The sequence below is a fragment of the Condylura cristata genome, unplaced genomic scaffold (genome assembly GCF_000260355.1).
Source record: "Condylura cristata isolate star-nosed mole 26May11 unplaced genomic scaffold, ConCri1.0 scaffold00005, whole genome shotgun sequence".
Lineage (NCBI taxonomy): Eukaryota > Metazoa > Chordata > Mammalia > Eulipotyphla > Talpidae > Condylura > Condylura cristata.
This window is the reverse complement of record NW_004567106.1, coordinates 60,824,086-60,850,735: the sequence shown is the minus strand read 5'-3', so window position 1 is coordinate 60,850,735 and position 26,650 is coordinate 60,824,086. Positions and strand designations below refer to the sequence as shown.

The 26,650-nt window shown below is 40.3% G+C and overlaps 1 long non-coding RNA gene across 7 annotated transcripts in view; it reads right to left on the bottom strand.

The window, feature by feature from the left end:
- Nucleotides 1-26,650, bottom strand: part of LOC105853240 — a 151,970-nt gene that overhangs the window by 9,681 nt on the left and 115,639 nt on the right. For 3 of the 7 annotated variants that reach the window (XR_001145094.1, XR_001145092.1, XR_001145088.1), the window contains 2 exons: nt 20,742-20,933; nt 20,333-20,429 (listed from right to left, as the gene is read on the bottom strand). This is a non-coding gene — a long non-coding RNA (uncharacterized LOC105853240). Of the gene's footprint in view, nt 1-11,400; nt 11,440-17,828; nt 19,351-20,332; nt 20,430-20,741; nt 20,934-26,650 lie in introns of those variants that run through there. The other 4 variants (XR_001145089.1, XR_001145093.1, XR_001145091.1 and 1 more) reach the window with 4 other exon arrangements.

The window sequence follows — 26,650 nt, the reverse complement described above, 5'->3', positions numbered from 1 at the left end:
CTTATTTCTCCCCAGTCTCTTCTCTGTTCATCTTCCCACTTTATAAATTATCTTAAATGTCTGACTTATTCTTTTCATACAATCAAAAATTTGGAGCCCAAATTTCGCTAATTTGGAGCCCAGATAAGGCTAACTCTTAGTGAAGAAAAGCACAATAAGTATTTAGATTATTTAACTTTAAAAAAAGATCTATTTACTTATGCATACAGAACTGGGGTACAAGCCAGAGGTGCAGAGGTGGTGAGAAGATTCACCAGAAACAGAGTGGGGAGCAGAACAGGCAGACTGACAGAGTACACTGTTGAGGGGAATAGCGGGCAGGTTAGGAGAGGTCTTCTGAGCCATGTGGATCACCTCGGGGGCCAGGGATCAAACTCCCACAGAATCTGCTTGCAGTGCTATGCTTTAAACTGTTGTGCCACCAGGGGAGGGCCCCTACTTAACTTTTTATTAAATAATTCTTCTTTAACTGTAACCACACCAGCCCTCAGGACCTACTTCTACTCTTCAGATAAATAGGGTTTTATTTCTCCCTGAGAGAAACCTCTCATCAGCATTCCTAAAGTAGTCTTGTAAAAAGTGTCATTTGTTGAGCATTCTGCTTTACTTATGTTAATTGAATTATCATAATGATTCTGGACCTACAGAATGTTAGTCCATTTGCAAAAGCAAAACCTGAGGCAAAATCTCACCTTATGGTGAGAGACAAGAAAGAGTATGATTGATAAAGTGGTAGTTGGAACCTGGGTCTAGCTCCTTCAGGTATGCCAGGGGCCACTGTGGGCCTTGGTTCATTTATCTGCTCGCTGGCATGATGCTGCTGGCCTCCAGGTCTGTGGGCCCAGCTTACCTGACCTAGAGCAGGCATTTATGAGCTCTCTTCTTTCTTTATCCTCATGATAAGCCATGACTTTTAGGTTGGACAAATGACAATGCCACAGAGTCCACACCCGTTAATCTGGAGTTCATCAAGCTCATTAATTCAGAGGGTGCTCAGTAGGAATTTAAAAGTTTGACGTAAGTTTTGGCTAGTTTGCCCTCAAAAATTTTGGGGTGAGAGTAGTTTTTTAATTTCTGAAACAATATTGTGAGAAAGAAATCTGATTATCCAACTTAAGAAAACAACCACTGGGAAGCTATTTTGCATTTTAGATGGACCTCAAGAAGCTCCTATAAACCTTTAAATAAAAAAAAGAATGCATTCATCCATTCCACAGAAAGTATTGAATACCTGCTAAGCCCCATGTAATGTTCCAATGTTTCAGGTACTTGGGATACATCAGAAAATAAAATAAATATCCCTGCCTTTATTTACCTAGTCAGGAGAGGCAGGTGAAGAACAAATAAAGTTGCAAATTATACAGCATATTGGAAGAAGGTAAATGCTATTGAGAAAAATAAACAAGCAGGGGTATGGGGGAGGGAACTCTATTTTACATAGAATTGTCATGATTTAAAAGGTGATATTTCAGCAAAGGCTTGAAGGAAATGAGGAATTGGCCATGTGACCAGCTGGGAGAATAACAAAGGCCCTTGGGCAGGTGTGCACTTGGCTTGCTAGAGGCACAGCCAGGAGCCAGTTAGCTGTAATATAATGAATGAGAGGAAGTAGTTTATTTACCTAACAAACACTTCAATAGTCTTTACTAGTGACTCCATTTTAAACACTTAAAAAATATTAACTATTCCTCCCAGCGACCAAGTGGGTACTGTTTTTCTGTCTTCCAGATGGGAAAAGTGAGACTCAAGGTTAAATAACTGTCCCAAATCATGTCACTCTGAAGTGAGAGAGCTGGAATTAGAATTTAAGTAGTCTGTCTCTAGAGACTTTTTGCTGTTTTTAAGCATCAAAGTAAGCTCTGCTGTCTCCTACTAGTAAAAAAGATGAGGTTCCATAACTAAGGGACTAAATCTCAAGGGTCATAAAAGACTACTGGTAAGGATTTGGGTTTTATGAATGGGCGATACAAGTTTTGAACAAAGTGATACGTATTTGTTAGTTTTTGTTGTTATTCTAGAAATTTCCTAAACATTAACATATTTGGCTATGTATTTTTCTTGGCATTTAAAATGCTAGATTCTAAAGGATTTCAATTTAAAGGATTAAAGCGAATTTGATATGTATAATTTAGAGATGCTATCCTATCAAGTACTATTTGTGTAAGAGTAATCTCTTCCGTTTTTAAAGTCTTACAAGAAGCTCTTTATTATGTAGATCTAGCAACACTTATGTACTTAGCTGTGCTTTCTTGGGGCACCAGTACAAAGTTTTGACCAAAAAACTTTGTTTTCCTACTTTTAAGGGGGGGAGTGATTTATAGAAGTAAGTGAACCATTTAAGATACGTCCCTACCTGCCTTCTTGGAACTCAAGATCTCAACACCCTCTATGGGTCTACCAACCTTCCCAAAGGGTCTACGACCTCAAGTGCTGAGTGAGGCAAAAACTACCTTTGAGCATATCTCAAAAACATAGACTTTAGATACCTAACCTGCTCTAGGAGAATTATGAACAGCACAAAGTCCGTCTGGAGAAGAGAAAGCACTGGAAAGTTACATTGTTATCCAAGGATGATAATGAACATAATAACTGCCACAGTTTATTTAGCATCCACTGTATACCTAGCATCATACCAAATACTTTACAAGCATGAGCTGCCTTAAGGAAAGGAATCTTAGGCATAGGGAAACTAAATAAATTGCCCAAGATCATATTCAATTGGGAGTTAAGCACAGATCAATATTCCCACTCACTCACTCTGCGCTGTTGAAAAACATGTCTTTGTTATTATTCCTTCCACATCCCTCAAAACACTTGTCTGGGGCCCTCCCTGGTGGTGCAGTGGGTTAAAGCACAACATTAAGAAGCACTAAGAATGCTGTGCTTAAGCATGAGTTCCATCCCCGCCTGCCCTGGAGCTGACCCTCAGGGCAAGGCAGACCTCAACTGACCCGCCAGCTGCTCCCCTCAGCAGTGTACTTCATCAATCTGCCTGTTCTGCACCCCACTCTGTCTCTGGTGAATCCTCTCATCCTCCTCACCTCTGGCCTGTACCCCAGTTCTGTACGAATAAATAAATCTTAAAAAAATTAAAAAAAATTAAAAAAAGAAAACCACACTTGTCTATCTGGAGGTGGTTCCAATTCTAAACTTTCAGCCACCTGTTGGACATCACCATGAGTTACAGCATTCATCTTTCTCCTACTGTTCAGTGACTCAGATACATCTTAACATGCTTAATCAGAGTCTTTCATCATCATCTCTTGAATCCTCAGTTGTTTATTTTGTTCTCAGCCACTACTGCAGCTGACTTACTTTGTGCCCATCTAGTCCTAATTACTAGGACTGGAGTTTAGTGGTCACTTTCACAGCCTGGCCTTCCCATTTGATTGCCCTTGAATGACCAGATTCACTCTGTGAACTTCTGGCTACCCTCCCTACTCCCCATCCAAAAGTAAAAGGCTCAGCCCTCCCTGGTGGTGCAAAGGGTTAAAGCACAGCACTAAGAAGCTATCACAGAGTTTTATCTCCAGCCAGGGAGGTGATCCACAAGGCACAGGAGACCTTTCCTGATCTGCCAGCTGCTCCCTTCAGTGGTTGTACTTCATGACGCTTTCTGTTCTGCTCCCTGCTCTGTCTCTGGTGAATCCTCTGCACCTCTGGCCTGTACTTCAGTTCTGGATGTATGTATATGTAAATATTAAAGAAAAAAAAGTAAAAACCACACCATAGAATATTGGTTGAGACTTGTTGATAGACAAACGATAGGAACAAATGACATAACCTAGAAGTGTGAGAAAAATAACTCCTGTGTGGTAAATTCTAATCAGTGGGAAATAAGAGACAGAAGATAAGCTTAATGAATGAATTCCATGTCCAGTCTCCCTTGCAAGAACTTACCTGAGCATGTTTCACCACAGAGCATGACTAAAGATATTCTGTATGGCAGTCATGACTTCAGCCTGTGAAGATTCTACAATCATCATCATCATACATTGCTTTCTATTTTCTTTACCCTTTTTCTTTCATTCTTACTGCATTGGTATTTTATATTCTAAATAAACCATGAACTCTTGGTTTAAGTTCCATTTTTCTAGAAAACATAGGTTCAGATGTTCAGACTCAGTTTCTCTCAATGCAACCACTATTCCTTAAACTCTGTGGGCTCAAAGGCAAGTTTCTAAGTGTATTACAAAAGCTGATAATAATATTATCAATCATATACTTAATAGAATTTGCATATTATGTCCAAAAAAGGTACAGTTTCCTTGGAAGAAAACAAAAATATTAAATGTATTGTTAGTGGTGAAGATTCTAACCAATAGCTGAAAACTGACTTCAGTCATGCTCTGAGTATCTCACAACTCGCTTTCCCTTTCTTTCCATTTTTGCCCTATTTGCGTCCCCATTATTTTCACTTGGACTACTGTATTAACTTCCAAATGTTTCTGTTCTCACATTCTCCTACTTCAGACTCCATCTGAATATACCATTGCCATAAGTTAAGCAGACCTAAAATTGATTATCTTACTCCCCCATGTTCAAAGTCTTCAGTTCTCACCGATCATAGAACAATGTCTAAAGCTCCTTCTAAAACTGATCTTCATGTAAGTTCCTCTACAAGTCGTTGCGACTACATTTCCAGTTTTCATACCACCTATAGTTTTCCTCTATTTGAGTTGCACTACAAGCTCTCTCTTACGGGTTGCTTGCTCTCTCCTAAACACATATTCCCAGAGGCCACCGTGTTTCTGCTGCTGAACTACAGACAGAAGCACATGTGGGTTTTGATATCCACTCCAGCCCCTCCTACCCAGGAATTAGCAGGATGCCTGATAATTCCACAGGGGTTTCTATCAGATAAGACACCAAATAATGTATCGATTTATTCTGCCACTGGTAACAAAATCGTTAGGTAGAGGAGTAGACACCTAACCTAAAGCAATAAACTTGTGCTGATGTGATAGCTTGTCAAGGGAGCTTTTCCTGATGGCCTATACTTGATGGTGAACAGCCAAACCAGTCAATTCTGTGGGGGAATTGAAAGTGAAATGCCAAGAGGGAGTCAGCAGTTAGTGTGCAACAGCTAAAAGATACAGGGAGGGAAGAAAACGGAAGTCACATGGCAGCAGGAACTATGAGGCAATGAAGCTGTGAGATAGAGAGAACAGAAAGTACTTACTGGCAGGGGCATCAGAAAGCAGTGATAAAATAGCAGATAATTAGAGCACAAAGCAACAGATATTTACTGAACAGTCCGCAAGATAGCCCAGCTGTTATATCATGCTGAATCACCTTCCAGTTCCCCCTGGTCATTACTAAAACTTAGATTGCGGCAACCTGAGTCTATCTCTGTTCTGCAAATTAAATTTTTGCTTCTCAGTATCTGTGTCAGTCAAGATCATGGCAGGAAACTGAAGACGCACTCAGCTGGGATTTTGAAAATAATTTGATGAAGACGCTATTTACAAGGATGTAGGCAGGGTTGCAGAAATGTTGAGGTGCCAAAGAACTAGCAAAAGTGGAAGCCCAAGGCTGAAGAAAAGGGAAAGAAATAATGTTACGGGAATTTGGAAAGAGCTGCAAGTTGGCATAGCTGCTGCCAGAACCAGGGAGCTACTGCAGGAAGGAAAGAAGAAATAACTCAACCTCTTGTTCCTCCTCCTCTTTAACCAGCTGATGCCCCCCATTGGCTGAGCCTAACAGCAAGACCGAGGGCAGTGGTGCCCGGGTGGTATCATTTATGGGTAGTGGCATCATGGGCTCAGAGCTAAGCATAAAGTAAAAACTTCCATGGGCTGATTGGTGGCCCCTCCAAAAAAGATGTCTGTGGATCCCCAGAATTTTCCCAGAACCTGGCAAAAAATATATATATTATATTCAGGCCCCTGAGAGGAGATGTTTCTCCTAGATTACTTGGTGGACACTAAGTACAATGTCATGTAAGAAGAAAATAAGAAAAGTAGGGAGAGTTTTGAGAAAGAAGAGGAGTAATCACCATGGGATCAGAACGAGTGAGTGACTAGAGCCAACAAAGAGGCAAGAAACAGACTTCGCCCTAGAGCCTTTAGAGGGAGACTTGCCCCGCCAAAACCGTGGTGATGGGACCCCCCCAAAACTGTGAGGAAACAAAATCTATTTTTTTAAGCCACCCACTTTGGGGTAATGTGTTCGTGCAGTCACAGGAAGCTAACACTAACGTCAAATGGAGAATAACTAGCAAAAAATCCATTCATCTGGAGCGCCACAACAATCACCACGAAATTGTTGATTACCTTGTTTGGAAATCCTCTGGCCTGCCTTTAAGAGTGCCTTAGATTTTTTGGACCAGTCAAATGACTCAAATTATATAATCCCAAATTATAGGTACTTTTGCATGCAAATATTTTTTCATTCTACCCAGATTATAACATTCGCCTTCTAGAGCCAGTCTTGTACATTTTCATATCCCATGAAAATCCTAGCACAGTACTTTGAGCAGAGTGGACATTCTGTAATTGATAAATGAGGAAGAAAGCTTCCATTTGTCCATCTGTAAATGGAAAATAACAATTTTCACTGACTTGCCTTTCAGAGATAATAATGGCAATGTTTCCCGGAAACAATTTCTGTACCTGTAACAGAATTAAATATCTGAAATACCCATTCCTGCCAGAGCAATTCCTCAGAAAAAAAACTACATTTAGTTTTAGCATGTTCTCCATTCCATGCGTAGCTAAAACTGCTTACAGTCATCCCAATTAGGGAAAGAAAGGGGACAGTTAAAAATACTTAAGAGCTAAAAGTGTTGGTATTTTCTTATAAACCTTGATTCACTCAATCAAAGGACTATTATGTTTAAGTACAGTCCATAAATGCTGGGAAGCACATACACAATACACTCAGAATAAGGCAAAATTTCAACAAAGTAATTGTCACACAGTAATGATGAATGCTTTTTATAAGAATCGAATGCTATGGGACCAGAAAGAAGGGAATGATTAACTCCATTGATGAGAGTTTTATCAAAAAAGGTCACATGAAAGCTGGTCTTTTAGGATGCATCATCAGGCAAAGTCAAGAGCATTTGAGGACCTCAAGAGAAATAACTGCCTGAGCTGTTGCCAAGTAAACCACGCCCTTGGTTTAACTCTATTGTATGCACAAGAGCCTGTTTTTATTCAGTAGCCTTATAGTTTTTTCCTTCAAAAGTTTATTGATAGGACATTGGTTTATAAAAGTATGTCAGGTTGGGAGTACAACTTCAATATGTGCACATTCCTCATTTGCCCTCCACCAAACCTCCCACACCAATGTTCTTTACCTTTCTCCCCTCCCTTCCCCTAGCCCTGTAACCACAGGCTTTCAGTCTAAGTGTGAAATTTTTGTTGTGTTTTGCCACTTTGCTTTCTTTGGTTGCTTATATTCCACAAATGAGCAAAACCACCCTGTAATTGTCTTTCACTTTCTGACCTAGTTCACTTAGCACAATCACCTCACAATCTATCCACATTGTCCCATAAAGTGTTATTTCATCTTTTTAATAGCTGAGTAGTATTCCCTGGAGTATATATACCACAATTTCTATATCCAATCATCAATGGGCGCTTAGATTGTTTCCATGTCTTGGCTATTGTGAATATTGCTGCTCCAATAATTACTTTTAAAGAGAGGTAGAGAATGCTCATTACTTTCTTATTTACATATTCTATATGTCAAAGAAAGGAGATTATGAAAAGGGAAAATAACTATTGACTTCTGACAAGACCAAGTAGACATCTAATCATAAATTAATGAAAACTCTTAACTTTTATGAACTTCTACCTGATTTCCAAAAACTGGGGAAGATTTTCCTGGGAGAATATGGTCCCAGGGCATAAGTCATTTGGAGGGAAGCAGGAGAAGAATATGAGTACCCCCTAGTCTCATTGCCCCGGACCAGAAGGTACTTATTTGCAGTGAAGCCACCTCTATGGGAATTATGCTAAAGTCCTTTTTCCTCCTGTAAGCTGACCTTCAAATCACTCCTTGGGGAACAGCTCTGTCCAAGGCACCGCCCAACTTCTCTCCCAGGCCAGCCGTGCTAGGCCTCTGAGTCCAGAGCAGTACTGCTTATGTGTGGGAGGAGAAAACTCTTGGGAAGCAGCCAGGAGAGAAGAAAAGACCAACTTACCCCTTCTTCAGGGCACAGGGTTTCCCATCCTCACCCAATAGATTCCCCTGGAAAATAGGGAAACTGAAAACCAGATTCCAGCTTCAAAGTTCACATCATTGTCCTTGTTTTCTCAAGAAGACTTTACCTTCCAGACCTTGCCAGGAAGCCGGCGGCATTTTCATGAAGCAGTAATAACAAGGACAGAGCGTTCTAGCCTGCTGGAGCCTGCTGGCTGGTCACTCTTTCCACTGCCTTTTGTTTTCATGCATCATTCCCTCACTTGCTTCTCAGATTCCTCAGGGCTTTGAAAAAGCCACAAATGCTCCACGCAGTGACACCACCCAGCAGGCTGGCAGGCATTGCTAACACGTACCCTGCTCTAAGCAAGGGCACGTAGGCAAGCCTGACACTCAACCATACATAGCAAAAGGCGAGGCATCTTCCAGGAAATGTCTCCCCTCCCCCATAAGCCTAATTGGCAAAGATGGGACTTCTAAGTACCTCCCACTGGTTTGATAAATCGCATACCCCTGTTTGAGTCAAATGTCTTTGTAAGGTATGTTGGCAGTGGGTCTTTTCTACCTTTCCTCAAGGATATAAATGCAGCCAACATAGATATCAACCAAGAAAGCACTAGACCAAGAGAGCTCCCACTAGACAGTCATACCTCAGTGTATTAGATTGATATAAATACATACCTGAAACAGAGGTTCAATGATATGTGTGTTTCCATATCACTCTTTCAAATCACACTCCAGAGCCACCTCGTCAAAATCTAAAAATAGGACTCAGATACTTATATTTTTTTTTAAAACACTGACAGAATTGGTTAGAATATGGAAAAGAGGAATGTCATTGAAGGGCCTAAAAGTTAGTTGAACTGCTGTGGAAAGAAATCTAGAGCGCAATCTAGGAAACTGAGAACGTTCATATTCTATTCTCCAGTGATTTCTATTCTAGATATATTTCGTGAAAGGATTCACACTTGTGCCCAAAGAGGCATGGACAAGGTCATTCATGGCATCATGATCCCAATAAAAAATACCCATCCACGAAATAAATTTTGGAATCTTTATGAAATGGGACTTGACTGCACTATTATAAAACAGAATACTGCTATGTTATTAAAAACAAAAACAAAAAACAGGAACATGAAAACTCCAGGGCAAAAAGACATACACACTATTGCACTATTGTTCATACCTGCACTGCTTATTATTGCCAGTCATGGGGCCACACTAAGTGCCCATCAAAATATGACTGGATAAAGAAAATGTGGGGTATATGCTCGATGGAATACTACTCATTTATTTTAAAAAGATGAAGTAGGGGCCCTCCCTGGTGGCGCAGCGGGTTAAAGCACAGCACTAAGAAGCTAAAGCCACTTCCGCATGAGTTCGATTCCCGCCTGCCCTGGAGGAAACCACATGGCGTGGCAGACCTCTCCTGGCCCTCCCGCTGTTCCCCTCAGCAGTGTACTTCGTCGATATGCCTGTTCTGCTCCCCACTGTCTCTGGTGAATCCTCTCACCCTCCACATCTCTGGCTTGTGCCCCAGTCCTATATGAATAAATAAATAAATCTTAAATTAAAAAAAAATTTAAAAAAAAAAAAGACGAAGTAGAGGGCCCACCCTGGGGTGCAGCAGGTTAAAACACAGCACTGAGAAGCTAAAGCCACTTCTGCATGAGTTCGATCCCTGCCCCAGAGGTGACCCACATGGCACAGCAGACCTCTCCTGTCTTACCTTCTGCTCTCCTCAGCAGTGTACTTCATGGATCTGCCTGTTCTGTTCCCCACTCTGTCTCTGGTGAATCCTCTCACTGCCCCTGTGCCTCTGTCTTGTACCCCAGTTCTGTATGAATACTAAATAAATAAATCTTAAAAAAAAAAAAAGATGAAGTAGTGCATGTTGGTACAAAATGGAGGGAGCTGGAGATTGAGTATGCTAAGTGAAGTAAGTCAGAAAGTGAAAGTTACCAGCTATATATATTCCACTGTTCACTTACCTGTGGAATATAAATAACTACAAAAACCCATATACTAACAAAGCACAGCTAAAACAATCCTTAGTAAAAATGTACTGGTTATTGGAGAGAACATAGGAAGGGGAGGAGGAAACAGACAAAGGGCATAGGATGGGAGTAAAAGGTTTGGTAGAGGAGAAACAATGTAAGCCCAAAGTCATATAGACATATAAACTACTAAAGATTTTAATGTTAAAGAGTCAGTAAAGTTAATCTCATTATTTTTAATGATTTAATCATTAAGTATAATATCAGTATCATAAAGAATAGACTAACTCTACAAGTATCATATGGACAAATTTCAAAAATATGATGTTGGAAAAACAAAGTTTCTGAAAAGTGGTATACCATTTATATACATGTTTAAATACCCATCCTCACCATCTATAAGGTTAAATTATCCTCTCCATCTATAAGAGGGTTGGTTACCTCTGGTTTGAGATGAGATGGGAGAATGTTCTTTTGTATTTGAAATGCTTTATTTTAGTTTTAAGTAAGTATAGCAAACTGTTAGAATTTATTAAGGTGAGGTGGTGGGAATATCCCCTGCCTGCGGGTCATCCATAGCAGAAAAGATCTCATGGTGTTTCTAGGTTTCTCAAACACTGAAAAGTTTGTGTAGGGGATGACCTACTGAGCCCTCTCAGCCATGGATGCACGTTGAGGTGTTTCTTTCACTAAGGCAGGAGTTCCACAAATCCACATACTGTCTTTTACTCAGGTGCGCTTGTGATCACGTGGCTTTGTGAGCCTCTGTGGCAGTCAGAGGGGCAATGGAATGAAGCGAGGGATTTGTCCAAATGTGGATACAATTATTATAATCATATCCAGAAACTACCAAACCTGGCTACTACTCAGCCTCACTTAATAAAAATTTTCATGCAGCTGCCCACATCTCAGATTCGGCGAATATGATATAATAGTTCTGAGGTAGAACTTGGAATTTATATATATATATCTTTGGCCTGGTGACCTGTTTTTTTTTTAATTTTATAATATAATAGATTATTTTTACATAATTTTGTGCATTTTTCCATCTCAGTTGCAATTCCCTTGGGCTTTCCATCACCAAATCACCCATGTGCCATCACCATAGTCCAGTGCATTTCTCTCTCCCCACTGTTTTTGATCCCCTTCCCCACTCCACTTCCCCACTCATTATCATTATTTTCTTGCCTGGTCCGTTATACTCCTGCTATGAGAGAAACCATGTGGTATTTTTCCTTTTCTTTCTGGCTTATTTCACTAAGCATGATCTTTTCCAGCTCCGTCCATATTGCTGCAAAAGGCATTTGTTTATTTTTTGGTTGCTGAGTAATATTCCATTGTGTATATGTACCATATCTTTTTACTCCAGTCGTGCATTTTTTGGCATTTGGGCTGTTTCTATGTCTTTCCAATTGTAAATAAAGCAGCAATAAACATGGGGGTGCACGTGTCTTTTTGAATCAGTGTTTTTGTGTCTTTTGGGTAGATACCTAGGAGTGGGGTTGCCAGGTCGTAGGGAAGCTCCATGTTTAGCAGTTTGAGGAGCCTCCAAACAGTTTTCCACAGTGGTTGTACTAGTTTGCATTCCCACCAGTAGTGCAGGAGAGTTCCTTTTTCTCCACATTCTTGCCAACATTTGTTGTTGCTAGTTGTTTGAATATATGCCATTCTCACTGGGGTGAGGTGGTATTTCATTGTGCTTTTAATTTGCATCTCCCTTATTCTAAGTGATGTTGAACATTTTTTCATATCCTTCTTGGCCATCTGTATTTCCTCTTTGGACAAGTGTCTTTATAGCTCCTCTGCCCATTTTTTGATGGGGTTGTTTATTTTTGTTGAGTTTCTTCAGTTCTCAAATATTTTTGTGATCAATCCTTTACTGCTAGTTTTGTGTAAGAAAAATTTTTCCCAATCAGTGGGATGTCTGTTTTTTGTAATGTCTCTTTTGCTGTACAGAAGCTTTTTAATATGATGTGGTTCCATCTATTTATCCTTGCCTTCACTATCATTGCATTGGGTGCTGGGAATTTATATTGTTAATAGGCTCCTTAAAAGATTCTGACAGTTGTCCAGGTTTCAGAAATTATAATAACTAACTTGTAATGTTCTACAAGTGTTTTCAAAGATGTTGATTAGGGAGAGATAAAGGACAAAAAGCAGCAAGAAAACTGAAGGAGGAAAGGGAGAAGGTGGGAGAGGAGGGTGGAGTAGGAAGGGCATATCCTTCCTACTTTATTTTTTCCAGATTTCTCCAACCTTGAATGTCTCTCCATCCCTGAATTTTTCTAGAGCTCTAATTATCTGTAGTGTTCATTTGGCAATTCTGTACTTTCTGTACATTGCTCTAATGGGTTTTTATCTACTCAATAGGCTTCTGTCTTTTCTAAATTAGGCTTCTTCAGGACAGGATCAGGTCTTGTTTATCTTTGTATTTTCTGTAATAGTTAACAGAATTCCCTACACAGAACAGCCAATAAAACACCATGATTAATAGCATAAGATAAGGAAGTGACAAAACTAAACCAAAGGAATCCTAGAACTATGACTATAGTATTAGGCTATTTAGAAGGGGCAGGAGAGTGAGGATGGAGACTTGGGGGCAGGGGACTCAATCTAGGTACAGAAGTATGGGGTACTCTGCTGTGGGATGTGGTGTGATACCATGTATCTGAGGATATAAAACTATTCCCCTAGTCATACAGTACTATAAACTACTGTCATCTCAATAATAAAAAAATATAAAATGAAATGAGTTAAAAACGTGACAGGATATATATGAATAACAGGATACAAGATTAATCTACACAAGCCAATTGTATTTCTGTGCACTTAAAATGGACTGTCTGAAAACGAAATTCAATTCCATCTCTGCCCAAATCCCAGATTTGTTTGTAGAGAATGAAAAACTCATCCTACAATCATATGAAAATGCTACCTAGACTAACCAATAACAAAAACTCTGTTGAAGATAAAGAACAAAGTTGAAATATGCACATTTCCCAATTTCAAAACCTGTAACAAAACTACAATAATCAAGGCATAAGGCATAAAGTTATACATAAAAATCAGTGAAATAGAATTCAGTGTCCTGACATAAATTCTCACATTTATAGTCAACTGATTTTTTGGCAAGGCTGCCAAGATGATTCAGGAGGGGAAAAATAGGTTTTTCAATAAATGGTACTGGGACAACTGGATATCCAAGTGTAAAAGAATGAAATCGTAGATTATACCTCACACCGTACAATGCATTAAACAAAAATAGATCATAGATGTAATAGTTAAAATTTTAAAACTCCTAAAAGACACAGGAGTAAATCTTTATAACTTGGATTTGGCAGGTCTCTTAGCTATGTCACCAAAAGCTGAGTAACAAAACAAAAAAATAGAAATTGGATTCTAAAAGTTTTGTCCTTCAAAGACATCATCAAGAGCAGGGCCCTCACTGGTGGCACAATGGGTTGTGATGCAGCAGATTATAAAGCGCAGCTCTGTGAAGCTGGCCGAGGCCACTGCAGCACGAGTTCCACCCCTGACTAGGGAGCTGACCCACATGGCGTGGCAGACCCCTCCTGACCCTCCCGCTGCTCCCCTCAGCAGTGTACTTCATCCATCAGCCTGTTCTGCTCCCCACTCTGTCTTTGGTGAAGCTTCCCACCACCCCTGCACCTCTGGCCTGTATCCCAGTTCTAGATGAATAAATAAATAAATCTTTAAAAGAAAAAAGTAAGTAATGAGCAACATGCAGAATGGGAAAAAAACCTTTGCAAACCATGTACTTTGACAAGAAAATTATATCAAAATATGTAAAAACCTATTACAACTCAATAATAACACACAAATAGTCCAGCTAAAACATGGACAAAGGAGCTGAATAAATACTTCTCCAAAGAAAAATTAAAAATTGCCAGTATGCAAAAGAAGAGATTCTTAGTATCATTGGTGATTGGGGAAATGTAAGTCAAAGCCTGTGAGAATAGCTGTAATTTTAAAAAAAGACAATAGGAAGTGTTGGGGATGATACAGGGAAATTGAAACCCTCATATATAATGGGGGGAAATGTACAATGACGCAGCCACTTTGGGAAACAACATGGCCATTTCTTGAAATGCTAACTATGTAGTCACCAAATTACCCAGCAATACAGTCTGAGGCATATACTACATAGAAATGAAAACACATCTCCACACAAAACCTGGCATACATGAATGTTCACGAGAGAATATTTTATAATAGTTAAAAAATGGAGACAACTTAGTCCATAATCTAATGAGTATATAAATAAAATAATGTGGTATATCCAGACAATGATGTATTTTCATCCATGGAATAGAATTAATTAATGATACATGCTACAACAAAAATGAATATTTAAATTATTATGCTAAAGGCTTCCAAAGCAGCAGAGGGGTTAAGTCTCAGCTCTATCACTGCCAGCGCATGACTTCAATCCCTGGCCAGGGACCTGATGCACATATCATGGAGCAGACCTCTCCTGTCTCACCTGCTGCTCCCCTCAGCAGTGTATTTCAGTAAATCTACCTGTTCTTCTCCCCACTCTGTCTCTGGTGAATCCTCTTACCTGCTGCAACTCTGGCCTTTGCCCCAATTCTACACACATACAAAAATAAAAACATTTTTATGCTTAGTGAAAAGAAGCCATTCATAATCACATATAAGTAAATTTTTTTTTAAAGATTTATTTATGTGTACAAGAACTGGGGTACAGGCGAGAGGTGTGGGGGTGGAGACTGAGAGTGTTCATCAGTGACAGAGTAGGGAATAGAACAGGCAGATCTACTGAAATCCACTGCTGAGGGGAGCAGCAGGTGTGACAGGAGAGGTCTGCTGTGCCATGTGGGCCACCTCCCTGGCTGGGGATTGAAATCATGCTGCAGTGGCTGCAGATAGCTTCACAGTGCTGTGCTTTAGCCCCTTTCATCACCAGAGAGGGTCCAATAAGTAAATTTCTTAAAGAGGTAATTAAGTTAAAATGAGATCTTTAGGGTAAGCCCTAGTCCATTAATGGGAAGCTATATCTTAAGAGGAAACTTGGACACACAGAGAGACATTGGATCTCCATGTGCAGCAGAAGGAACCCTGTGGGGACACAGCAAGCAGATGGCCATGTACAAACCAAGGAGAGAGGCCTCAGGTGGAACTAGACTGAATACACCTTGATCTTGGCCTTCTAACCTTTAGCAGTGTGAGAAAACAAATTCCTGTTGTGTAGATCACCCAGACTGTATTTTTTTTTTTTGTGGTTGCAGTTGTGACAAACTAATACAATAGTACTTTTGAAGATTGTAACAATGATGTGGTATGTAAGAAAGGTCCATTGTTAGAATTAGTGCATTTTACAGGAGACATTGTTTCCATCATCAATTGTTGGAAATGTGAGATCTCTCCAGATGATCAAGTTCTGTGCAGTAGCTACCATGAATGGCTTGAAGAGAGCCCTGGCTTTTGAGACTGCCCTGTTCACCAACCTGAAAGGAGGTAATCACTTGGAAGATCTCTACAGGCCCTTGGATTTTCATAAATCAGTAGAGAGTGACCTAGGTGTGCTTAAAAGCAGGGAATAGTTATTTTTAAATGATGTTTAATTACTGAGAGATTTTAATAACATGGGGAGATGATTCTATTCTAGTTTTGTGTAAAAAAAAAAAACAAACCTCAGCATGTGAATTTAATATGCATAGATAGAATGACCTTATCTATGTAAGGCTATTCATAGAAGATTGACTAGAAATAGAGTCCAAGGTAACATCAGTTTTTCTTTGTGCTAAGGTCATAGTTTTTGAATTGCTTGTTTTTTTTCCCTTTGTACCTTCCTGTATTTCCATAGGTTTATAATAAAAAAAAAATAAGCTTATATTTTAAAGACTAGAGGGCTGATAGCCCAAGGCAGGAAATAAGAGTCACATCCAGGTTATATATTTCTTGTTGGCATCCTGTTGCCTACCTATATCCTTGGGATTTGGCAAATGATGTTGCCTGTGCCTGGAGATTCTGATTATGAGCCTGTAGAGTTCTGATGTCTAGAAGAAGTCTCTGAACTCTAATCCTCCCGTCAGGGCTCTACGCCATGACTCTGAATTTAGGGTTCAGAGTGCCCACCCTTCTTTCTCTACCGGTGACTCATTCCAACCAGTCTCTCCCTCCTCCACACCTGTCTCCTGAACTTTTTTTTTTTGCACATTCATACTACCCACAACACAGTAACATCTGTGTCCTACATGGACAGACTGGCTGAACAATAAGAGGAAGAGGAAAAAAAAATGAGAAATTTGGGGGGAAGTGTTTCTGAGGTTTCCTTTGATCCTTCTCTCTCTTTTTCTGTAGTAGAAGGGCTAAATCTGATTGGTGAAGCACACACAGGGCATGCTTAGTTGAGCTAGTCTTTTCTTCTTCCTAGACATCTGCCTTCCCTCAGCAAGGATATCACCTTGCTCTGTTCCTCAGGGAGCAGGGTCCCCTGACTGCCCAACCCTAACCCTCAGGGCAAGAAGATCTGGTAAAATGTTAAGTGTGACTAGGTGAAGAAACCTACCTAATGCTGAAACTCACTTGGTATTTAGTATCTCATTTTCTCTCAGAAAAATGAAACAAAACAAACAAATAAAAAAACCCCAGTAATCAAGAGGCTATTTTGGCCTCTGATCACTCTGTTCATTTCTCATTTTGACCATAAAACAGGAAGAGTGGGGCCCTCCCTGGTGGCGCAGTGGGTTAAAGCACAGCACTAAGAAGCTAAAAACCACTTCAGCATGAGTTCAACCCAGCCCGCCCTGGAGGTGACCGCATGGTGCAGCAGACCTCTCCTGATCTGCCTGCTGCTCCCCTCAGCAGTGTACTTTGTTAGTCGGCCTATTCTGCTCCTCACTCTGTCTCTGGTGAAGCCTCTCACCACCCCTACAATTCTGACTTGTACCCCCAGTTCTTTATGAATAAATAAATAAATCTTAAAAAAAAAAAAAAAGGAAGCGTGTTGATGGTGGGAAAGACCAGTGTTAAAGGGAACCTCTCAGAGATTTGAAAGGAAACAAATGCACTTTATTCAGAGCCAGCTATGTCCTCAACCACACAACCCTGTTGGAGACCAGCTCCAACTATTGAGGTGTCTGGAGGCATGACAGGCAGGACCCTTACGTGGGAAGGCGTTGGCGAGCGGAGATTCCTAAAAAGGGGAGAAGGAGAAAAAGGGGAAAGGGGGACGAGGAAGACATTTTCCCTTTTCACATAAAGGGGAAACTGAGGTTGAGAGGTTAAGAATTTTGTCCAGGGTCTCACAGCTACTAAGCACCAGGGCTCTGACTTCAGAACCCAAGCCCACTATGTCTGGCACTGTGTTTGGGTGCTCTCCAAGAGGCCCCTCAGGGAGGAAGCAATCTTACCCTCTCTTACGCTTCAACCCAACCAAATGAAATATAAGGGAGCAAAAACCACTGAAAGGCAAGGAACAGGGTGATTATAAAACTGAACCAAGAAAAAAAAAACAAGCAATTATTATTGTTTAAGATTTATTTTTTTATTCATACAGAACTGGGGTACAGGTCAGAGGTGCAGGGACAGTGAGAGGATTCGCCAGAGACAGAGTGGGGAGCAGAACAGGCCGACTGATGAAGTACACTGCCGAGGGGAGCAGTGGGAGGGTCAGGAGAGGTCTGCTGAGCCATGTGGGTCACCTCTGGGGTGGGGGATCTAACTCAAACCAAAGCAGCTGTGGCCAGCTTACTGTGCTTGCTTTAACCAGGGAGAACCTCCCCCCATATTTCTTGGAGACTTTTGGACAAATGCTCTTCCCTCTGCCCCCTCCCCCATCCCACTGTGCTCTGGCTCCTCCAGGGGTAAAATAATTCAATAATACCTGGTCTTCCTTAAGTCAGACTGTATGTCTCTGAGACTGGCTCAGCCCACTTGTCTCTTACCCTGACTTGCCTTTAAAAAATAAATGTGTATCATATTGTCTTGGAGAGCACATGGAGTAAAAATAATTATAATGAATAATGAATCAGCAATATATGAAAACCAGAAGAAGCGAACTAATGAACAAAAGTGATACTAAAATGCCAGCCCTAGAGGCTGACCTTTTCAAAAGACAAGCTGAGCAAATTTTTTTAGATCTGACCCCTGTAGGACAATCAGCTGGCGAACTGAACCACAGGCAGTGAGAGGGCCAACTCCCCAGATGCCAAGGGCCCAAGCGGCGTTTCCAGGAGCTCAAGCCACTGCTACTTTCTTCTCATCTTCCCAACAAAAGCTCAGAAAGTGCAAGGGCACCCCACAGGCCACTGAGCACATTCCCAATCATCCTCCAGGGAAATCTGATGCTGAAAAATGGATCTTTTCCAAAATAGTGGTTCAAGCCAGATGAGGAATTACAGAGAAGACAGCCTTTCATGGAAAATACCCTCCCTCCAAATCCCCAATGTCTTCATTAGGGAACTGAAAACACAGGCACACCAGCTGGTCTCCACTGCTTTGAAGCGCTGTGGTACAGTGGAAAGAGCAGTGCTGTCGGGCTGGCAACAACACTGGGTTTGTAGTCCTCAGCTCTGCTCAGTTTAAGCTGGAATGACCTTGGTACAAATACTCAACTTCTTTGGGCCTCAGTTTCCTCATTTGCTGAATGACTAGACCATAATGTTTTCTGGTTCTAAAATCCAATTCTTATTTCACTGAAAGGTAATCAAATGAGGTGTTCGGGTGTTCTGTTTCTCAGGGAGGCTGTTATTCCAGTGATTGGGCCTTTCACTGTCTCAGTATTTGACCTTGGCTTCCCATACTCCATAAGATTAAACCTAAATTCTTCATCATGACATTCAAGATTCTTTATGATCAACCCACACCCAACTGTTCAGCCACCTTGCCCTCACTCCCACCTATCACGTATTTTCTGTTCTAGCCAAACTGGATTATTTTTATGTTCCCATAATACTCTTACTGCGTTATCAATTACTTATTGAGCATGAACTCTGTACTAGATATGCTCATCAGTAAGTCTTTGTACATACTGTTCACTTTGTCAGCCTTTTATTAATCAGAGCTCACTGCTTATAACAAACAAGATATGAAGTATAGCAGGTTAACAAAATATGTTATTTCTTAGTCACGTAGCAGTTCATTGTGGCAAGCAGCCTCCTCCCAAGAGTATCTCTATTTTGCAGGTCAGGCATCTTGTAAGCTTTAGAACTAGCAGCTGGGGAAGAGAAGGAAGAAAAGGTAAAATTGTTTCTTAACTTAGCCCAGAAATAAGGCACATAATTTCTACTCATATGAGACAGTGGGGGAGAAGAACAGGCAGTTTGATGTACACTGCTGAGGGGAGCAGTGGGTGACAGGAGAGGTCTGCTGTGCCACGTGGGTAGTTTTGCAGAGCTGTGCTTTAACCTGTTGCGCCATCAGGGAGGGCCCCCAATTTTGTACTTTGGTGGTCAATCAGTCATCTTAGGCCCTTCCTTGGCTTCTTAGCAAAGGCTTATTCATCCTTCACAGTCAGTCCCAATATTACCTATGTAAATGGATCTAGGTCCACATATTCCTCCACCTCACTGTACTGTTCACATTTCTACGTATGATAATAACCATAATGTGCTGTGTGGTTTGCATGCCAACCTACTCAAGTGGACTCTGACACTTGATGACAGAAATGTTTTCTTTTCATTTCTGTATTTGGAAAGCTTAGCATGGTAAGTAGTAGTTTGGCAGTGATGTTTAATAAATTAATGAAAAATATCAATGAATGAAGAAACTGGTTTATATGGAGGAGCAAAAAGCTTAGGTTAAAAAAAAAGAACTGTTGTTGACTCACAGTCATCCAAAACACTAAAAAAAAAAAAAAAGCTCCCCAAACAATTATAAAAATTATAATTAATATGTTGCGCTATTATTTGCATAGAATTAGCTTCCTAAGGGGAAGGACCTTATGTGTATTACTTATTCTTTGCTATGACTGTAGCACCTAGTGCATTGTTTGGTGCATAGTTGGTACTTGGTATTTCAAAATGAATGAATGGATAAGGAAATGATTAAAGACATGAATGAAGACTGCTTCCTTAATCCCATGAGCCAAATAATAAATGCATGGCTTGGATTATAAGAGGCAAATGTAGGTGGGACAGTGAAAACTTACCAACACTAGAAAACAGGACAGAGTGCAAATCAGGACCTTACTTACTTACCATCATTACCTCGTGTAGTACATGTCATCATCCTCTTTATATAAGATGATGAACAAACATTATTGGCGGAAGCTAAAATCTCAACGGGAATAGTGGCCTATAAGTAAATGAGAACAAATGGATGTCTGTAAAATGGTTGCAATATGAAAAAGCTTTTGCAGATTGGCTTATGAGAAAAGGAAGCAAGAGTGCAGATAATTACAGAGTTGCAACGACTGTGAATACATTGATTAAGCAAAGGCAAACACATAATTTTAATAGTTTGTGAAGAGGTATGGAAATATTTCCTTAAAATATTCATCACACAGTTTTTTTCTCCAGATAGGTTCCATGTGACAAAGTCTGGTTTAGATAGTACAGATGGCCTCTGGTGGGTTACTTGCTAGACTGTGTCACGGGAACCACTTACAAGAGGGGAAGACACGAGCGCGTGGTAGAATCCAAAGAAGCACCACTGAGGGGTGTGCTGCAGATAGCCTGAAACTCTGGAAGGTCTTAAGTGTAAGCAGACAAATCCTGTGTGGACCGATTTGTGGTGCTAATGAGGCTGCTTCTGACATGGACTTCTTCAAGAAACTGAACAAGATGGAAATGGTAGAACCTGAAAATAAGACAGTACATTTACTTTACATTTACACACCTTTGATGATACACGCTAACAAGACTATTGGCTGCCCAGAGGCACCATCCCTCTTTCTAGCAGAAATTATCATGAGCTGGGCAGAGAGATAAATTATATTTCCAAATTTCTGTTGAAGTTGTGCAGAGGCATGTGGCTGAGTTTTGGTCAATGTTGACGGGAGTTCCAAATCTGGCCCATTCAAAATCCTCCCGTGCAATGCTTGGCAGACTCTGTTCCCATACACCAGTTGAACAGAAAGGATTCTGAGAATCTAGGGGCTGGTTGAGCCATAGGGTGGAAGAAGCCTGTGTCCCTAAATTACTGCATAGGGGATGACTACCGCATTTCGCACCTCTATCTCTACCAATCCTTATTGGATTATGATAAGAACAATACATGTTAATTGGGTCAAACCATTGAGAGTTTGAAGTCACTTGTTATATAACAACTAGCCTATCTTAACTATCTCCCAGCTTTTCTTCCCAACGTTTCTCCTGTTCCCAACTAGGAAGGAAGGAAAACTAGGGTAAATACTTGAAACCTCAAAGGATAGAGATAAAAGAAGGTATCAGAGATGTTGACCACAGTCAACATCAGGGAATATTACATATTAACAGGATTCTGTAATTAATTGTAAAGGCTTGGAAATTCCCACATATAAAGATAGTCTAGCCTCCAGTGATCTAACTAATCCTCTCTGGATATTTTCTTGATGGTATAACAGGTTTGTCCCCAGAAAAAGGGGAGGTTCCAGGCTTCTTGCCCCACCCAAAGGAGGGTGGAGCTGAGCAGGGGGGAGAAGAATCTGGAGAGGAGACCGAGGGAGGTAGGAAGCAGAATGGAGAGCCAGAAGGAGACCTGAGGGAGGCACATGGGGCAGAGAGACATATGAAGAAGCTTTGCCTTGTTTCTTGGCCCTGGACTGGTTGAAAGAGATATGGGTGAAAGACTGTTGGGGAGGTTCAGTATGGCAGTATTTATCTTGATTTTGATTTTTCTCTTTTTCTCCCAGACTAATCTAGCCACTTCTGACCTTTTTCTATGGGTCCCTGCCAGAAGATGCTTCAGACTTATGGCAGGCTTTCAGGTCTTGCTTTAGGCCAATCCCTTTTGGGTGGACTTTTACCCACAAGGGGGTGGGTAACTTTGGGTGTTTGATTTAGAAACTATATTCTTTATCTTTTCTGTATTGCACACTAATTGTATTAAAGTTCCTTTCCATTAAAGGTCTTATGTTTTTTCTTGATGCAGCAGATGGTAGAACCTATTTAGAGTGGGTAGGTTTGGGGGGTCAAGGGAGCCTCTCACTGCCCTGTAGCAGTAGGACAGTAGATGATTATTTCCAAACTAGTTCTCATATGAGCCTCCAAGAAAATTTATTCAACTCAATATGCTTTGTGTCATTTAAAACTGTGTTTCTTTAGTCTTTTTGTTTTGTCTTGTTTTTGTTAAACATGGTGATTAGGAACAAGAAATTAAATGGTGGGGCCACCCTGTTGGTGCAGGGATTATAGTCTCAGTGCTAACAAGCTATCCTCAGCTTCTACAGCCTGGCCTGAGTTTGATTCCTGGCCAAGGAGTGACCCACATGGTGCTGCAGACCTCTCCTGTCTTGCCCACTGTGCCCCTCAGCTTTGCATTTCAGTGATCCTCCTGTCTGTTCCTCACTCTGTCTTTGGTGAATCCTCTCAAATTCCCCCCACCACTACCACCATACCTCTGGCCTTCACCCCAGTTCTTGTATGTATAAATGAATTTTTAAAAAGGAATTAATTGGTAAGTAACTTTGTATTTAGAGGTATACATTTTAAGTAATTACACAAGATTTGGTTAAGCATAATACTGATGAATGGGGATTCAGTATTGTGGCAAAAAAGAGGTCTTTGGGTGCTTGCCTGAGGATGTTATTGGGAAACTTTTGTTTACTTACTAGACTTTGAAAATTAAATCCTTTTTCAAGTAGCCTCTGGGTGTAAAGGACAATAAATAAAGATGTGTTGATTGAAAACATTTAAAAAACAACTTGTTACAGCCTTTACAAATAATAAGGAATAAATCCAGCTTTGAATAAATTATTCCAAATTCATTTGGTCTGCTCAACAAAAACAATGAACTTGAAAGCTGGACTGTACTGTACAGGTCACTTCTCTATAGCTACTCCACAAAATGTACTTTACAAGAACCTAGGACAAGGACTTCTAGAAAATGCTAAATGACTTCTGACTGTTAACTATAAATCTGAACTCTCACTCATGGAGAGCCTTCGCTGTCTTCTTTATCTCGGAAGAGCCTAGAGAATGAACCAGGAGATAGACAGGGCCCAGGAAAAGGAGGAGCTAAGAGATTTTTTCTAATTTCTCAAATCCCAATGGTGCTGAAATAGAAGAAGCTGACTTAGGATAGTACTTTTCTCTTTGGGAAATAAATTCTGCTTCCTCATTTTCAAGACAGTATAAACTAAGCTATAATGAACTTCTTACTTTCTCATCATTTCCACTACCTTCAATTTCCTTCCCTTTTTCCCAATAAATGCTATTCCTTTTTCTTCCACTTAAAATACCAAATTTCCTTATAAAGAGTTAGGTAGTCAGGGGCAGACCTGGCAGCAAAGGAATGGGTATGCTTAAGGGGACATTGCTAAATAAGGATAAACAGTTATCCTGCCTCATAATAGGGCCTGTTCATCCACACAAAGGATGTTGTAGGATTTCCTACACCTCTAGTCAGGACCCTCAGTAGTGGACAGGGGTTTTTAACAGGGCCTCATGTGGCAGTGTAGAGCTATGTTGTGTGATTACTTCCCAATGTCTTTTCTCATTGATCAGATTCAGGTATTTATCTATGTAAAAAATTACAATTTTAAAGAAAACATATTAAATATTTATTAGGTAACGAGGTATTGTATTCGTGAGTGGTTTATATACCTATCATCTAAAATTCTAACAGCCATCTGAAAAATAGAATGATTTGCCCCATTTTTACAGAATCCTACTGCTAGAAACTTAATTCAGGTTGATCTCACCTCCACATACAAATTCTTTCCAGTATTTTCTCTCTCAGTACAGACAATACATAAGCCAGCAAGAACTTTTGCTTAGTATGAAGATGAAATCTCCACAGTGAGTTGGTGTATTAGAATCTCCCCCACCTTTCATTCCCTCATCCTCCTAAAAGGAAAGATGCTTTTCAATATTTTAGTGAACTTGTGTAGACTTTATTATGAATAAATTTACAATATCTCCTAAGCTTATTTGAAGTACTAGACATAGTTCAAGTAATTCCATTGCTATCTTTATAAACTCTGAGAGTCTAGGGAGACCAGACTAGAAGCAGGAGCTGGAAGTTCAAAAATTAACAAAGGAAGTCAGAACAGAGCCAGGCTCAGATACACCCGCTGGAATTCTCCAATTTCTTTTATTCAGGACTCAGCGGCATGGCATGGGGGATGTTTAAGGCTGAGAATCCTTCAGGAACACAAAATTTGGCAGTGGTAGTGGAGGGGTCACTTTATTGAATTACACAAGCCTACCATTATGAGTATGAGAGAAGTTAGGCATGACAAAAGAATAATGAAGGAAGAGAAAAGAAGAATAAGAAGGGCAGTCTATATAAAGAAGAAGACAAGAGAGGAACAGGGAACAGGATGGATGATCTTTTTTTTTTATTACACAAGTTTATTTTTACATCATTTTGTACATTTTTTTTTCCACGCAATTGTACTCCCCGCGGGTTTCCCATCACAAGTCACCCTTGTGCCATCACCAGCATCCTGTGCTCTTCCCTCCCCACCCCCCCCCCCCCGTTTTTGATCCCATTCCCCACTCCACCCCCACAAAATGTCTCTGGTATATGGTTGTTCATTATTTTTGTTATTTTCTCGCCTGATCCATTATACTCCTGCTATGAGTGAAACCATCCGGTATTTTTCTTTCTCTTTCTGGCTTATCTCACTAAGCATGATCTTTTCCAGCTCCATCCAAGTTGCTGCAAGAGATATGTGTTTCTCTTTTTTGGTTGCTGAGTAATATTCCATTGTATATATGTATCACATCTTTCTAATCCAGTCATCTACTTTTGGGCATTTGGGCTGCTTCCATGTTTTTCCAATTGTAAATAAAGCAACAGTAAACATGGGGGTACAGGTATCTTTTTCAATCAGTGTTTTTGTGTCTTTTGGGTAGATACCTAGGAGTGGGATTGCTGGGTCATAGGGAAGCTCATGTTTAGCAGTTTGAGGAACCTCCAAACAGTTTTCCATAGTGGTTGTACTAGTTTGCATTCCCACCAGCAGTGCAGGAGAGTTCCTTTTTCTCCACACAGGATGGGTGATCTTTTTACTGTTGGTGCTATAAACAAACTGCTGTTGGGATCTTCATCCCCAAATGTAGTAACCCCAATGGAGGTGACAGGACTGCGCTGGGTCCACATGGCAGTGCTACTGTTGAAGAACATTTTCCTCACGGGACCATGCCACTTTCCCTGCCCAAATACTGTGAAGCCAGACTTTTAAAATTATAGGATAAATGGAGAAGAGGAGAGCGCTAACTGTAGTTGTGAAGTGAAAATTGTTTGTCCAATGTGTTCTTAAATTATGTACTGCTATGCAGAAAACTCACAATTCTCCTATCTTTGTGCTAGCTGAAAGCCAAAATAACAAAAAGAAATAATCATAACTAAAATCGCCCTGTGAGGATCCAGAAATACAGGCAGCCTTAGGCAGAGTTTAACTAACTTGGGTATTTATTGCTATAAAGCAAAGTGTTTATTTGGAGATTGACATAACTCATGTTTTTAGTAATCTTAATGCTTAGGGTTAATAATGAAGTCCTTTAACCTACTTGCTTATATTTTCAATGAATCAATTGTTAAGCTTATAATAGTAAAAAGACAAGGAGTAAACATTAAAACAACAGTTTTCCTTAATTCTTAACTCTAAAATCTAAAGTCATGGTGAGGAGGGAAAGAGTTAAAGGTGGAAAGGGACTTGTTTTAAAATGTCATAAAGATCCTTCTGTATCTGAGTTCCCAAAGTGTTCTGATTGTCTTTAATAAGTATTAGCAAAAGGTTCTGTTTATCCATGGTTAAATTCTGGCCAATAAACAACTTAAAAGTATTCTTCCCATGGGCCCAGAAAACAAAGTAGTCTCTTTTATTCTTCATAGTCTAGAAATTTCTGCTCTGATTGACCACCTTTGGAGATAAACTTGAACTCCACTGTCTACTCCATAAAGAGGATAAAGCCTCAACTTTAATCCTCTTATCCTTTATGCAGGATAAAGGCTGTATCCTAGGTACCAGGGCAACAACTCAGAGCTCCTTTATCTTAACATTTAAAGTAGGGATAATAATTGTTGTAAAAGTGCAAGTAGTCAAACCCTCATTTTTTAAAACCCAGGTTTAAGTAGGCTGTCATCACCCTACCCGAAGGATCAATATTAGCTTCATCAACCTGATATCATTCACTACCTAACGTGGTGCAGTAAGAATTCTACAGTATTACCTATGCATTTTTTTTTAAAGATTTATTTATTTGTGCATACAGAACTGGGGTACAGGCCAGAGGTGCAGGGGAGGTGAGAGGCTTCACCAGAGACAGAGTGGGGAGCAGAACAGGCAGATCGACGAAGTACACTGCTGAGGGGAGCAGCGGGCGGGTCAGGACAGGTCTGCCACACCATGTGGTCACCATGTGATT